The sequence below is a fragment of the Mytilus galloprovincialis genome, chromosome 8 (genome assembly GCF_965363235.1).
Source record: "Mytilus galloprovincialis chromosome 8, xbMytGall1.hap1.1, whole genome shotgun sequence".
Lineage (NCBI taxonomy): Eukaryota > Metazoa > Mollusca > Bivalvia > Mytilida > Mytilidae > Mytilus > Mytilus galloprovincialis.
The window spans coordinates 54897936-54915543 of record NC_134845.1 but is presented as its reverse complement, the minus strand read 5'-3'; the positions used below and the strand labels follow the sequence as shown (position 1 = coordinate 54915543).

The window sequence follows — 17608 nt, the reverse complement described above, 5'->3', positions numbered from 1 at the left end:
GTCCTGTTCTCACTGTTCCCTTCAGATTTCGTCGGTTCCTCGGGCTGCTTCTTTCTTCTTTGCCTGGGCGCAGGACGTTTCTTTTCTTTATCAATAATATCTTTGGGCAGATCTCCAATAGGTAAGAACAGATTCCTATGTAGAGTCCTCTTTCTTCCTTCTTTATTCTCTTTCTGAACCACGTACACTAGTATTCCAAAATTAGGCTGACTAATTATCAGGTACGGGTCATCTTCCCACCTATCTGCTAACTTGTGCTTTCCATCAAAGGCTAGTGTCTTAACTAAGACTCTATCTCCAGGCTTTAGCACAGCTCCTTTTACTTTCTGGTCGTAGTGTGTCTTTTGTCGTTTCTGGGCAGCAAAGATGTTTCTTGTTGCTGTGTCATATGCCTTACGAAGTCTGTCTTGCATTTCTTCTGCATACTTAGTTCTAGTAATAGGTTCAGCTTCATCTCCCATTCCAAAAGCGATGTCGATAGGTAGCTTTGGTTGTCTTCCAAACATCAGGAAGTATGGAGAGAATCCAGTTGATGTTTGACGAGTGCAGTTGTAAGCATGGACAAGACCAGCAACATGCGACTTCCAATCTTTCTTCTGGACGTTCTCTAATGTTCCAAGCATACCAAGTAATGTCCTATTGAAACGTTCAGTGATGCCATTGCCCATTGGATGATACGGTGTTGTTCGTGACTTAGTCATACCAGTGATGTTGCATAATTCCTTAATGATTTTGGATCCAAAGTTGGCACCTTGATCGGAGTGAATTCTTTCTGGCAAACCATAGTGGACGACAAAGTTGTTGAAGAATGCGTCTGCAGTTGTTTTTGCTGTCTGGTTTCTTGTTGGTATTGCCAATGCATATCGAGTGAAGTGGTCTGTTATTACAAGTATGTTCTCAAATCCACCTGTAGATCTTTCAAGTGAGAGATAGTCCATACATACTAACTCAAGAGGTTGTGTTGTCTCGATACTAATGAGTGGTGCTCTATGACTTGCAGGTTGCTTTCGTCGAATACATCTGTCGCAATTCGATATCCAGTTGTCAACATCTCGATTCATTCCAAACCAAACAAAACGATCTCTAACCAATGATACTGTTTTGTCTCTGCCTTGATGTCCCATCTCATCATGTAATGCTGTTAATACTTTGGCAATACAGACTTCGGGTAATACAAGTTGTTTATGTTGTTCCCCATTGTCGTGGATAATACGGTAGAGTACGCCATCAACCATTTTCAATTTGTCGTAGTTGTTAATAAACCAAGTGTTCCATGGTGAACGTTCTAACTGTTCTTTTCGTGGCTTGCGATGTTCATCAACCCAATATATCCAATCTTTCAGGTAAGAATCTTGCTTCTGTTCCATCTTGATGTTGACTAGGTGTTGTGATGGTAAGTATGGATCATCAGTGGCTTTAGGTGTTGTCATCGATAAAGTCTGAACATATGGTTGTGCATGCTGTAACTGACAAATGGCTTTCACCGAATCTGTACTAATGTTGGAGGTGTTGGTACGACCAAGCAGTTCTGGAAGTCTGGAAAGTGCATCTGCATCAGCGTTGTTGACACCAGGTCGATAGACGATGTTAAAGTTGTAAGATGACAAACTAGCTATCCAACGATGACCAGTGGCGTCTAGCTTTGCTGTTGTTAAGACGTAAGTAAGTGGGTTGTTGTCTGTAACCACGGTAAATGTGTTGCCATAAAGGTAATCATGAAATTTCTCTGTTACTGACCATTTCAGAGCAAGGAATTCTAACTTATGGACTGGGTAGTTCCTCTCAGTCTTGCTAAGTCCTCTGCTGGCATAGGCTATGGCTCTTTTCTTTCCTTCTTGTGTTTGGTACAGTATTGCTACAAGACCAAGCATAGATGCGTCTGTATGTAATTCAAAAGGTTCCTTGTAACGTGGATAACCAAGAACTGGTGGCATCGCTAGTTGACTTTTGAGCTTCTGGAAAGCATCTTCTTGTGGCTTGTCCCAAACCCAGGATGTTACTGTTGGCTTCTTAAGTTTTCGTTTACTAGACTTCTTTGGAGCAGGCATCAAGTCTGTGAGCGGTCTTGCTATCTTGGAGAAATCTTTGACAAACTTGCGGTAATAACCGACAAAACCAAGGAAGCGACGTACCTCTTCTGGCGTTGTGGGTCGAGTCCAGTTGATTACTTTCTCAAGTTTATCTGGATCGGGTGAAATACCATCTTTAGAGACTATGTGGCCGATGTACTTGACTTTGTCTTTGAAGAATGCACATTTCTTGGGCGAAAGTTTCAAGTTGTGTTCTCTTAGTCGTTGTAGTACCATCTGTAACCTTTCAAGATGTTCTTCGTACGTCTCCGAAAAGATGATCAAGTCGTCAAGGTATATAAAGCATATATCTAGGTGAAGATCTCCAAGTATCTGTTCCATGAGACGTTGGTAAGTTGATGGACTGTTTACGAGGCCAAACGGAAGTCTGTTAAATTCATAGAAACCAAGAGGGCCGACTGTAAATGCTGTTCTAGCCTTGTGTGTCTCTTCTACCTCTACTTGGTGATAACCACTCTTCATGTCCATGACGGTATAGTAGTTGTTTCCTCCCAAGGCGTCAAGGATTTCTTCGCTTCTAGGAAGAGCATATGAGTCTTTAATCGTCAGCTGGTTCAGTTGTCTATAATCTACACACATTCTGAGCTTGTTGTCTTTCTTCCTAACCAATACAACATTCGATGACCAAGGCGAATGTGAACGACGAATGATCCCAGCAGTCAGTAGTTGTTGAAGGTGTGTTCTAACTTCGTCGAATAAGGCAGGTGGAATACGCCGGTGTCGTTGTTTGAATGGTGTTTCATCTATCAGTTCTATCTTATGCTGTACGGCGGTAATGTGGCCTATATCAGTATCTGAAGTGCTGAATACATCTCTGAATTGATGAAGTAATTCTCTAGCTTTACGTAGTTGATCATCAGTAAGTGTATCTGGAAATGTAGATTCATTCCATGCATCTTGTTCGTAGGTGTCTGGTACATCAATGTCGGTGACTGAAACAGGCTGAAGTTCGCAAAGGATGGCATTTGGCGAAACTGTCACTGTTCTGGTAGTTACATTGTATGTCTAATATGTAAATAATATTTGACAATAAATTTAATTCATATCAACTTAAATACCAAGTCACTATACAAAGTACGTTTTTAAAACGATATATATACTATGTATCTAATATCAACTAGCAATGTTACACATAAAACATAATGTTTGTTATAATTGCTACGTTCAACTGAGCATTGACCTATACCATGTGGGTTATAGTTCAATGTAAGTACTATACACTACAACTGTATACCGAAAAATACATTTAAAATATAAAAGTGTATGCTATATACTATGTAGGTATGCTACTGTAATCTACAAAATATGTTTATCACTATCAGTAATACATGTACACCATAAAGGAATGCCTAAATAGTATAAGTGTACATGTCCTCTGACAGACTAAGTCCATATCCAAGTAAGCTACGTGGGCGCCATTTGTAGTAGGTGGTTTTCTATGCTAAAGAGTAACACCAACAAGAGCTTAGAGTTCTGATGATTTATTGTACCAGTATATAAATAACAAGTCTGAAATAGCAATACAACATATATAAATAACAAGCTATTTCATATAACATAAATATATATACTTTACGAATATCACAGGTTATATAATACAGAAATATAATAAATAATACCCTTAACTGTTATTAACTATGTAGCAAGTGTAATGTATTGCAAGTAGAAAATGTTCAATGTTTACATTCAATGAAATTGACATCGGGTGTCACGTGTACTTTTACAAATGCTTGACCTTTGACTATACACTAAATCGGAATGTGATATGTTATTTACGTGTATCTGTGTATTTGTATTCAATACTGGTTTACCTTACAAACGGTAAATAATAAATGTTACATCTACATTTATTATTAATGACTTCCATTAAAATATATAATACGTATAATAATTAACTACATAATATCATACAACAATCATAAAGTTGCAAATAGAATAATCCTAAAGACTAATGATGTCAATATTATCGATTTATTAAAAGCTCCAAACTAACGGGAGGTAAGTCATGTTTACAATACAATATAAACAATTCTAAACTATAAATACATATACTCTTACCACTTGTGGAGTGAGTTGTACTGATACGGTTAACGGCACATCATATAAACATCACAATCATGTGCTCTACATAATTACATTACATGGAGTCCTGAAACCAAAATACGAACATAAATACTCGGACTCTAATTATAAAAATATACAACGTAACAAATATTCTTTACTCATTCATATTTGTACTTGGTAAAAACTATTTACTACAAAACTATTACTTTATATAAATGGAAACACTTTTCCGTCTTTCACTTAATAAGTCGTCCTTTATAAAATATAGACTATTCCTGACAATAATCAAATAGTAATGTACGCAAATTAACAATACAATTCTACCGTGGCAAATAAACCGTAGATTATAAAATCATATACTTCTAGCTTAATAAAATACTATCATGTACATCTCGTGTACTTGTGTTACATACATGCGATATGAGGAGAACGTTACAAAGCAAAATAGAAACTTTACTAAAATATCATTTACGTGAAAAATATAAATAATGTTAATAAAGAAGTAACTTACAGTATTCTATAATAATGTTGTCCAAAATATATAAGGTTTACAAGTAAACTATGTGGTCAAGATAAACAGACATAAATTCAATGGACTGTCATGGCTATCGTCCCGTGGAAAAGTACAGGTACAAAACAAAGGAAATTAAACTTGACCGCGAAATATAAACAACCAATCAGATACAATGATTTAAGTAAATCCCTAATGAATATTCATAGAAAATAACGTGAATATTACTATACATAAAAGTAAGGTTTGCAAGTAATAATTAAAACTGAATATACAATATTCAAAATATGTAATTAAGCTTTATAATAAATATAGTAATTAAATAGATGATTTTTACAATATATAAAATGATCATAAAAATCACTCTGCTACATGCACACGCTTTAAATTGGCCATCAAAACAAAACAAAAATCAATTTCCTTTTAAAGAATTTATTGAATCAAAACCATGCAATATCATTTCCTTTCTAACAGTGAAATTCTTCTTTTTCATAGGGACATATTTGATAGGTGTAGCTTCACCCTATCACATCAAATGAGAATAGCCTCGTGAGAGAATTACGATTCGCTTGTCCCTTGTTAGTTATTGTCGCTTCGTCACTAAATTAAACTTCTTGTCGCTGTTTATCTCTAAAATTCTTCTTGTCTCTTATTAGTGAGACCAGTCAGTTCCGTCCTTAACTTCCGTTTTTGCACTGCAAAACAATCACACAATTAACGATGCCTAGTCCTTGTTGGTGTGTACCTGAGTGTCATTTAAGAGGAGGACTTGCATTTCTAAATGACTTAATAAGAAGGAAAAGTTGGATCAACGCCATGGCTCAAACGTAGATTGTCATGTGCGATGCAATCGTAGAACCCATATCAATCAGCTGTTGTTTGCAAGGCACATTTTACTAAAAACGACTACGTTCAGGAAACTATTCATGGTAAAACTTTATTTTCTTTAAGAAATATATACTGTTATTTATATAATCGCCATGCAAGTAAACCAAAGTCTGGTAGCAACCGCAATTATCGTTTTAGAATAAAAAGGGGGGTGAATTCAAGACGTCATAACTTTTGGGATTACGATTCAATATCATCTGTTTGACATTTTTTGGTTAATACTACAATTGTATGGTTTTTCTACAAGAGATATATTATACTGATAATTATTTTAGCAGTAATTATGTAAATTTCGGTTGTAATGACAAGAATTCGTGAGCTATGCCTCGGGCTTTCTTGAAAAATATCAATGACAATGTAAACAGGAACAAAACATTGACATGAATGATGCTCTCCACCTATGTTATAGTTATTTAGGTATGTGTGTTGCACAAGTCTTTCACAAGTTTCAAAAAAGCTAATGTTATAAAAACTTTTTTCAGGGCACATACCCACTTTATAGAGACTTGTCTACTGCCATGCATTCCCATCCTATTTTCATGCACCATTTGTAAGCAAGAGACTGAATGGTTTACAAAATTAAAAATCAGGACGGTGTCCCGTTAAACCAAAAGAACTAAACTGGATGAATATTGTAGGAGAAATCTAGAGGAAAGTTTTGATTTGTGAAATTGGTTTTCCTGAACAGATGTACATTCATCCTGCAGGAAAGATTTATAACTGTCCACCACCAACTGAAGAGCTAATGTTGAGCTTCACAGATGGAATTACTCAAACACCATAAATGCCTATGTTTTCAGCACAGATTTCACAAATCATGACACAGCTGTGCATTTTTATGCCCCACCTACGATAGTAGGGGGCATTATGTTTTCTGGTCTGTGCGTCCGTTCGTCTGTTCGTCCGTCCGTCCGTCCGTCTGTCCCTCTTTAGGTTAAAGTTTTTGGTCAAGGTAGTTTTTGATGAAGTTGAAGTCCAATCGACTTCAAACTTGGTACACATGTTCCCTATGATATGATCTTTTTAATTTTAATGCCAAATTAGAGTTTTTACCCCAATGTCACGGTCCACTGAACATGGAAAATGATAGTGCGAGTGGGGCATTCGTGTACTGGGGACACATTCTTTTTTATACCTGTTAAGAGTCGAAAACTAACTATTATTTTTATATAAATAAACATATATTGTGTCATTTTAGAACTTATATTTTTCCAAAGGATGCATGAATGAAAGTAGTGAAATTCATTTTGCTTTGATATATAGATTTGAATTACAATTGTTCATGTTATTGTAATGCATATAAAAATAAAGAGATGTGGCACAATCATGACAATGTAAATATATGATATTCTGTGAGTTTATCAAACTAAAGGGGATAAGAAATGGGTATAAGCAGTTACAGGACTGTACTACTGTACAATCTCCAACAATGAGAAAAACTCATACTGTAAAGAGAATTTCATATTTACAAGTAAGTTTTGTTTTTGCATTGAATAATTTTCTTCTATTGTCTTAAAAGCAAATATGGGAAGTGGTTAAAATGCTAATGAGACAGCTTTTATGGCCACCAGATGTCATTGTTACCTTGATTAAAAACTCCTTTTTAGCTCACCTGACCTGACTCATCACTTGGTTTCGTCGTCCATAAACTTTTACAAACAATCTTCTCTGAAACTACTGTGCCAAATTTAACCAAACTTAGCCAAAATCATCATTGCGGTATCTAATTTAAAAAATGTGTGGTTAGACCCGGTCAACCAACCGAGATGGCCACTATGGCCAAAAATAGAACATACAGGTAAAATGTAGATTTTGGCTTATAACTCTGAAACCAAAGCATTTAGAGCAAATCTGACATAGGGTGAAATTGTCTCTTCAGTGAAGATCTATCTGCCCAGGAATTTTCAGACAAATCTGACAACCCGTTGATGGATTGCTGCCCCCAAATTAGTAATTTGAAGGAAATTTTGCAGAGTTTGGTTATTATCTTAAATATTATTATAGATAGAGATAAACTGTAAACAGCAATAATGTTCTGCAAAGTAAGACCTACAAATAAGTCAATATGACCAAAATTTAAGTTGACCCCTTAAAGAGTTATTGCCCTTTATAGTCAATTTTTAACAATTTTCATAAATTTTTGTATTTTTTGTTAATGTTTAAAAAATATTTTCAACTGTAAATACTGGGCCATGTTTATTATAGATAGAGATAATTGTAGCACCAAGAATGTTCAGTAAAGAAAGATCTACAAACACATCCCCATCATCAAAAACACAATTTTGTCATTTTATATGTGTCCGTTGTTTAATATGCACATAGACCGTCCAAGGTGAGCGACACAGGCTCTTGAGAGTCTCTAGGTCATTAATACAGGTAGATAACTTTATCATGTTTATACTGAAAAATAATTTTGCTTGGAGGGAGAATTTTAAAAAAGTTCTGTCTTCAAAAGAGTTGACATGTTACTATGTACATTAACCATTATGTTACTTGATGTTCTAGCAATACACACAGAACGGAGACTAGTCAATCTTTGTGAATTATTTTTCATAGGATAGGAGTAATTGAATATGTGTATATAATCAATAATTAAAAATAGTTTTATTTACATTAAAAAGGAAAAGTTCTTATGTCTTTAAAATGCATTTCATGGCAAGGTACAGAAAATATACTGTAAACAGTAGACTATAGATATAGGTGAACTAGGTACAAGAGAACTCTAAATCTTAAATACTACAAACCACCTCTTTTCTATGGAAGATAATGATATAACTGGACTAGAAATACACTCAACCTGTAATTAACTGCCTTTACAGCGCTTTCGCGCTTTGATTGTAGATTGTTTTGTACATAAAAAAGGCATTCAGTTTTTTTTGTTTAAATTGTTTTTGTCCCTTTGGGTTTTGGATTTGTTCATTGTTGAAAGCAATACAATGACCTATAGTTGCTACCATCTATTGGGTTTTTGGTGGAGAGTCAATGTATTGGCGTACATATCACATCTTCTTATTTTCATATGAAACATGTTCTACTGGTTCCGTAATTTCTGTTAATGCTAATATCTGTGAGTACATGTAAGTCTTGACCATTTACCATTACAGTGGTCATTGGCCTTAGAGGTCAACTATTGTACTAATTATGATATGTCATGGACAATCTCTTAGCCAGAAGTTATATACTGTTAAAAAGGTAAAAGACATCCAGTGGACAGTCAAAAACTAAAAGTTAAAGAAAAACTATTAATTTTTATTATTAATTGCTCTTATACGAATGCAAAACATCTTTTGGGGTAGTATAATGGTACCATGTCGTTGTTATCCTCAAAAGACATATTTAGTTTCCGCACAATAGCTTAATTAAATGTCTCGTTTCAAGTTTTTAAGATCTTTGACCACATTTATTTTGTGTCAGAAACCTACACGACCTATATTATGTAAAAAACCTGACCACAATCCAAACTCAGATATTATCAAGCCTGAATATTGTCCAAACTTGCCCCAACTGTTCAGTGTTCAATCTCGGCTGTCGTATCAGGCTGCGCTTGGCAGAACATTTTATTGGCTTAAAACTAGCTTCTCATGATTTCTCGTTTGAATTGTTTACATTGTCATATCGGGGCCTTTTATAGCTGACTATGCAGTATAGGCTTTGCTCATTGTTGAAGGCCGTACGGTGGCCTATAGTTATTAATTTCTGTGTCATTTTGGTCTTATGTAAAGAATTGTCTCATTGGCAATCAAATCACATCTTCTATTTTATATGGACCTACTGTTCAGACCTTATATATCGGCCTATACTATTACCCATCAATGCTGCAATGCTTGCGAAGGAGCGCAAAATCTGTAGGCTTTATATATGATTTTTTCTTTATTCTACTTACTTATTTCAGAAAAAGTTGGGATTGAAATTTTAAAACTCCGCCCAGTCACTAACACAGGAACCGGCTATATCAGTCGGTGATTTCGCAAACTTTAAATTCTGTCTTGCTTGTAGACATGCATTTTTTGAAAAGGGAAGTCACTAAGGAAATTCTTTTGTCTGAATGTGTAGAATACTGGTTTCATCCACCGTGGCATCTGCTCAAAAGTAACGTAATTATCTGGTCTATTAAATGATAACAATGACAGGACTCGTCAGTGGCGTAGCTGGGTCATTTTTACGTGTACGCCCGAACCTTGGCGAGGGATATGAGGGGTGCCAACCGCTTAATGTCAAAGCACCTGTTGGTAGTGGGTTCGAAAGGGACGAAGCCCCCGAAAGCTATCGAGAATGAGATACCATAATGATTCCTGTCAGTAAAAAATCATTGATAACAACATACTTTTGAATCTAAATGTTTTTTTTGTTGTTTTTTTTGTTAAATTTTGTAATATGTTAACAAACATGTTTAACCCCGCCGCATTTTTGCGCCTGTCCCAAGTCAGGAGCCTCTGGCCTTTGTTAGTCTTGTATTATTTTAATTTTAGTTTCTTGTGTACAATTTGGAAATTAGTATGGCGTTCATTGTCACTGGACTAGTATATATTTGTTTAGGGGCCAGCTGAAGGACGCCTCCGGGTGTGGGAATTTCTCGCTACATTGAAGACCTGTTGGTGACCCTCTGCTGTTGTTTTTTATTTGGTCGGGTTGTTGTCTCTTTGACACATTCCCCATTTCCATTCTCAATTTTAACTTATTCATCGTGTTAAAAAGGCAGCTAGCCTAATGGTCATTGGTTTTAAAGAAAACGTTCAAACCAATATTACTTTTGAATAAGTTTAAATGGTGCCGTGAGTGAGCATATAATCAACAAAAGCACCTTTTAATGAACACGGAAAAAAAATTCTAAGAGGTGCAATATAAAAAAATTCTGGAACATCTAGGATTTCTTCCACAAAAAGTGATTCAAATTGAATGTATCATTCCTTTAAAGGGATTTAAAAAAAAAAAAAAATCTTTTGATATTTTTTTCTTGATCTGGAATATTTCACGACAATCTATGAAGGTTTATACCACTGGGTCGATGCCTCTGCTGGTGGACTATTAGTCCCCGAGGGTATCACCAGCCCAGTAGCCAGTACTTCGGTACTGGCATGAAACATACGGATTTTTTGTGTTATTAAAATTTGCTGATACAAAATATTATAAATTATTATAAATTAAGAAATGTATCTCCCTCATGCAAAGCTCTGATTCCTTTCACGGATTTGGCTACACTTTTTGGACCTTTTGGATTATAGCTCTTCATCTTTTATATAAGCTTTGGATTTTAAATATTTTGGCCACGAGCATCACTGAAGAGACATGTATTGTCGAAATGCGCATCTGGTGCAAGAAAATTGGTACCGTTAATTTTATTGAGCATGTAAAACAATTAATTGCGTAAAGAAGAGTCCGGCTATCTGTCTATCAGAAAAGAAAAGAAAAACGAACGAAAACAAATGCTTTTAAAATGTTAGCTTTAGACATTAGTCATAGAAAAAGATTCTTCGACATTTTCATAAATTTCGATGAAGGTTCGACAAGTAGAAAAAATAACAAAATGTAAGCCCAAACTGAGACCACTTATTAATTGCATGCAGAAAGACATACATTTTATCATTAAAATGCGGGAAAATTAAAGATATAATTGCATTATTATATTGCTCTGAATACTCTTTTGATCATAAACAGTTTCTGTACAACTTTCGTAAAATTTCACGGAGAGTCATTTAAAAGAATTTATCCACATTCGGAACCGAAATATTGACGCCGCTTTGTCTCGCCTTTGGGACATAAATCACAGGTTCGACAAAAATACAAACAACATATCGAATCTGAGCAGATAGTGAATTGCTTAAATATAAGAAAAGAAGGTAGAATTCATAGTGGATTCAGACTTTTACAAAAGATTCGAACAAATATATTAAATGATCTATTTGAGTAAATTTAGTCCCTTTTTATTCAAAATTACAATCAAGTGAAAAAAGAAGCACAAGGCTGATGTGCTTTTGATCAGATTTTCTTATTCTATGTCGATTATTTGTTTTATTTTCAAAATTCAAGTGTACGCCCGGGCGTTTTGACGTAAACGTAGCTACGCGCATGCTCGTAGGCTTAACATGGGTATAGACATATATAACTTCTCTAATCCGACAGATAATCCCATGCTTAGACAGGGTGTTCATACAGCTGGACTCCCAGGATAAAAAATAAAAAGGTGAATTTTGGCTTTTATAACCAATATACATTGTACATTCATTTACCTGTGTCAGTCCATATATCTCGCCCTTTCTTCTTTGCAGAACCTATGTTCTCATTTACATTATTCATGAAATATTTGCCAGGTGACAGGAAGCACCTATTCACAATTTATAGAAAAAAATGTCATTTTTTAGATTCAATCATAGCTGTCTGACTATGCGCTATGGGTTTTGGTAATTGTTGAAGGCCGAACAGGGACCTTTAGATGTTTTAAACTTATTTGTCATTTGGTCTATATATATATAGCTAGTAAAAAGTTGTCTAGACCATTGAAAACTATACCACATCTTCCTATTTTTTATATTTAAAATATCTCTCCATCTTCGCTGCTCAATAGTTTCTATCCACTCTCCTCCTCTCCACATCTTCGCTAGCCAAGGGTTACGATCCGCCCCTTCTCTTTACGAGACTTGCTAGCCAAAGGTTACGATTCGCTCCCCTTCTCACAAGGGGAGCGGATCGTGACCATTGGCTAGCGAAGATGACATATCTCCGACTTTCGTAAATAAAAATTACCTATGATAAAGTTTGCCAAAGTCAAAGATTATAAGTTTTATTTGAGCGTCACCTTACCCTTAAATATTGTATTGTAATATCTGTAAGGCCAACTTAATGTACAAAATTTGAAAATGGTGAGGCGACAGATTTGTTGAGGTAACAACAATATTGATGTCAACCATGTTAGCTGTGATTAATGAAAACAATTTCAAAACACCAAAAACGGAAAGCATTTTTTTTAAAAACATAATACTTACAAGCAAACGGTTATTTAAAGTATCCTAATAAAGCATTCACTGAACCATGAAAAATGATACCAAGGACCGCAGACATACATGTATCAAGGAGACAGGTTTTTGTTTTGTTTTTGAATATTTCATATTTTTCCAGCAATTTTTAATGGTTGTAATTCTAGTAATGTTAAAGTCAATTGTTGATGTCATTCAGTTGATCAACCAGAAATAATTCAAACGAGATTAAATGATAAAAGAACAGAGTTCCAATGTCCCCCGTGTTGCACATATTTTATATTTCCAAGGGGCATAACTCTTTCAAAAAGAGTCGATTGTCTACCATTATAGAACTTGTCCCAGATACAGGTGATGTTAATCTATAGTATAAGTTTTATAAAAAAAATACCGTGTAATTGTTGGATTAAGGATGTTTGCTACTCTGTTTAAAAATAACAAGCTTTTCAGCTGACTGTTCTGAATTGATAGTATATAAATAAAGAACAAAAAAGCAGAAAAAAAATTGAGGGTCTGCGTGTTTGTTTTCAAGAAATAAGCCATTGAAAATTTGGCGGGAAATAATTATCTCTAGATCTTTCATACATTTAACCTTGGCACCTTTTTTGTTTAAAAAAAGTATGAAAAAATAACAAGGATTTTATAAATTTTTGGAATATAACTTTCTAAACTTTATGTAATAAAATTATGAAAAGAAAAGTAGGGGTTAGTATACATTTTTTTAAATGAATACATGGATAAAACCAGAGGATTCCGAAAATCTGGCAAAAATTCAAAAAATAGAGGAGCAAACACCCTAAAAGCGATATCAAGCCAACTTCACAAATAAACAAGAGATAAAGACGTCGACATATTGTCTTCAACAGTAGATTGTGCATATACAGTATGACAGCCTGTTAAATAGTCACGTTCCAAAACAACCAGAAACGAGGTTCCTCAACTTACAAAAAATATCTATAAATAAATTAATTCTTTTATTAAAGCAAGTGTATGGCTCGAGGGCTGATATTAACCGAGGACTGCTAATACATGAGATATGAAAAATGACATGTAATGATCTTTTTATCATATGCTTCAAAACTGGAGAAAAATAACAAATTCATATATTGATCCTTTTACGTGGTTCCGAAATAGAAGTTCAAAAATTAAAAAGTTAACGGACGTCGGACCCCAGATTTCGTACATTCGATATGAAATCTTTCTATCATGTGTCTCAACAAAGAGGAAATATATTTTAATATGGACGAAGCGACAAAAAAAATAATTCAACAATATACATATTTGAACACTGTTAGGAAAAGTCAACATTTTTAAAGTAACTTTCTAAATTATGTTGGAAACTTTTGAAAAATTCATGCAATAACCCTATATTTTTGCATAGCAATATAATATTTCCCACAGAAAGTATCCAAAAGTTAGATTTATTTATTATTTAGATAAATTCCAATATTGCACTAGTGTAATAAATCTTCAAAAATCATGACGTCATCAACGACAAAATCTTAGTTTAAACCAATTTTTGCTTTCAAATATTATATTGCTATACAATAAAAGGGTTATTGCATAAATATTTGGGAATATTGTACCTCGTAGCATATATAATGAACTCGCAAGCTCTTGCAATATACAATTCTACTCGGGACAATATTCCGCAATATTCATGCAATAACCCTATATTACCATTGTCAATAAACAAACCAATCGAATTGTTGCTTCAAATTAAAAAAAAAAATAATCATCATTCAAATATCATGAATTTTCAAAAAACCAATAACACAAGAATTACATTTGGCAGAGCAATATGAATTATGGATTATCAACTTGTGTATAATACAGGTACATTGCATACATAACAAAACCAAATGCATACAACATGCAATTATGACTCTAACGATATACACAACATACCTATAAAACAACTAATATGTGTGTCAACAATAATACCTTGAATATATTAAGCCTCGAAGTGACACAAAAAAAATCAAAAACGATCAAAATCTATGTGAATACTGGTCTTAATATTATATCATACATTGTTTTCAAACACGTGTTTCTTTGATCCGAACATGCGCGGTTTTATTTTCACGTATCCAAATATATCAGTCACTTGTTTACGATTCGCTTATTAAAGATTTTTTTCAACAACCTCTGATGGTGGACTTTTTAAGTCCGATTTAAAGAAAGACCTTTCATATTTACATAAAGATTAATACCGATCTTTTAAAGATCGAAAAAGATCAACCTTAGTCTTTGTTTACTAATTTAAACGGGGTATTAGGGAGGGATACACTAAAGCTGTCACAAACAACAACTGACATCCTCGAGTTGGTAAATAATGGGCACAGGACGTTAGCGCTTTTTTACCTGTAAAACTATAGGACATTTGCGCTTCAAATACAATGGACATTTACGCTTTAAATTTTGATTCACCTGAATTGAATTGACTTGACATTTGCGCTTTTACCTGTAATTTAAATGAGAAGTAATAGTAGACGAATAACTTAAATTTGTTATTATTAAGACAAATGTTGCAGAATCCTTCCATGACCACTTCAATGAACAGTTTTACTCACTCATTCTGCTATTTTTTAACAACAGTCGGTGAATTACATAAACATTTGTTATCTTGATGAACATGCACCCCAGAATTGAGAAACATGATTATTGATTTGAAATATAGGCGAAATACCAGCAAGAACAGATAACAAGAGCTAATTTTTTTCAGTACTTGGGCTTCAGATATCAAGCGAAAACAAAATGTTTTCTTTCACTAGTTTTAGCTATATATAAACTTTTAAACATATATCAATGTGCTATGAAATGTGCTATGCAATGATTTTTTGAACTTTTAACTCTGCCAGGTCAAACCTGCCAATCCCAAGCCCAGATAAAATAGGATAGTAATAAAAACCAAATATTGCAAAAGCGCAAATGTCTTATGTAAAAAGCGGAAATGTCCTTTTTTAAAAAGCGCAAATGTCCTATGAAAAAGTGCAAACGTCTTGCGCCGTAAGTAATATTCTTAGGGACTTATCATTATTTATATGGAAGAGGGGGGGGGGGGGCTGGTCAAAATACAGGGCGATCAAGTTTTTACCTGTATGTAGAAGAGGGGGTTCAAATTTTATTGTAAATTCAAACTGAGAGGATCAATATTTTTGGCACAAAGAAATAAGTAGTTTGAACATCACTAATCATGGTACCTTTTTTAATTCATTAGAAGGGTCATTTTCAAAAAATTTCGAATTTTGAAATAGAAAAAAATATTAAAAGTTACTTATTCAAACAACCCTCTACATAAGCAAATCAAAACAAACAGTACTTTAAGAACAACATATAAAAGATGCAATCTTAATGATGCCATACAAGAATATGTTGAAATATTTTTTGATCGGTGGTACATTATTTTGTCTACCCTGTTACCATTTTCAAAAGAAATTTTGGGTTATTAAGAAAAGATTTAGATAAAATGTTAAGCTTGTTTTATGTAGTCAATTAGAAGTTTTCAAGAGAATAAACTTCTATATATATTCATTCTGTAATATAATAGATTATTTGCCAATTTTCCAGGTTGTACTGAAAAATGCCTCTAAAAATAGGTTTTCAAAGGTTGTAAAAATTACCACCAGTAATGCAAGTCTAAGATAGCAATTTATATTGTTCGGCATTTTGTCACCCTTTCAAATAAACCCAACATCAAGTAAATCCCTCATCAGTTTAGTTAGTTTACTTTTCTCTGTATTTCATTGGTAACAGGAACGTACGTTTCTGATATATCACTATATAAAAGTCTATCCTGTTATCTTTTTGTCTATCCTGTTACCGATATCAGTATTGCACCTGCGAATGCTTAATTAGGAAGATTAAGACGTTATAACCTTAAGATGAGTTCAAACAACGAAATATTTTATTCGTTTTGCACCTATATGTTAAGATAAAAAAAAAATAACGACGTTTTTGTCTACAAATATCTATCCTGTTACTGTAACCATAGCAACCATAGTAACAGGATAGACATAGCAGGATAGACAAATTTCTTCGTTTTTGATTGCTGTTGTGAAATAACTACTCCCTTTGGTGAAGTGATTATGTTTTTCTATTGTGAATTTGGTTTCCAACACGTTATTGCACTTTTTACAAGTATACTGTTGGTGTAATTAATCAAAATTGGTGGTAACAGCATAGACATGAAAAAAGTACACTCTTTTTTTTCACTAAATGTCTTGAAATTTCTTTTCTCTACACTGTCGTTCAAGAAACGAAGCGTTTTAAATGTAAAGATTACTTTGCACTTTTGAGATCAACACTGACTGATTCAATATTCATAGGGAGAATAATTTAACGGCTGATTTAAGTAGCGGTAACAGGAAATACATGAACCTCCTTTACGATGATTAAATTTAGTTTGTAGATAATATGTTACATACAATGATAAAGAAGCTACGATTTTTCGTTAGAGTAATATTTAACGTTCTTAAAAATTCCCTTTTGCAGATATCAAGGCGATCAGAAAATTGCTAAAAAATCATTTGAAATGTGTTTTTCTGACACTGTACGCAGACAAATACCCCTAAAATCGGTCTTAAATGCAGTTTAATCTTATCAAAATAGATGTAAGGTGTGTTTATTATTAATGTTCTGAATCACAAATCCGACAAGCTTTCATTTAAACCATTACAACTGAAATTTCCATTAGAAATAAAAAAAAAAATAAATAAATAGCATGGGTGTACTGAAAATTCGACATTTTTTGAAAATGACCCACAAGGTTCCTTTGAATGTTTTTTGCGGGGGGGGGGGGGGTGATCAAATAAAAATAGTGAAATATTAAGGGGAATCTAGAATATTTTATATGCTTGAATTCAAAATGACCAGCCCCCCCCCCTCCCAGGTAAATAATGATAAGTCCCTTAACACAGAAATACGTTTTATATGATTAAAAAATATTACCACCCTTATAGTGGTAATAAGATACATATTCAGTCTGTATTTAGATTATGTAACTTGTCACCAGGGTAAATTATAATTATAACTGTTACAGTGGATCCATGAGAAAAGCTGCCAAAATTGTAAAAAAAATCATC

At 33.9% G+C, this 17608-nt stretch overlaps 2 long non-coding RNA genes across 2 annotated transcripts; one reads left to right on the top strand and one right to left on the bottom strand.

The window, feature by feature from the left end:
* Nucleotides 1-3380: 3380 nt before the first annotated feature.
* LOC143043390 (uncharacterized) lies at nucleotides 3381-5036 on the bottom strand. Its single transcript, XR_012968360.1, has 3 exons — nucleotides 4666-5036; nucleotides 4149-4239; nucleotides 3381-3599 (listed from the first exon to the last, which is right to left on the bottom strand). It is a non-coding gene; the product is annotated as an uncharacterized LOC143043390 (long non-coding RNA).
* Nucleotides 5037-5082: 46 nt separating this feature from the next.
* Nucleotides 5083-8099, top strand: LOC143042228 (uncharacterized). Its single transcript, XR_012967917.1, has 2 exons — nucleotides 5083-5594; nucleotides 6036-8099. It is a non-coding gene; the product is annotated as an uncharacterized LOC143042228 (long non-coding RNA).
* The last annotated feature ends 9509 nt before the right edge of the window (nucleotides 8100-17608 follow it).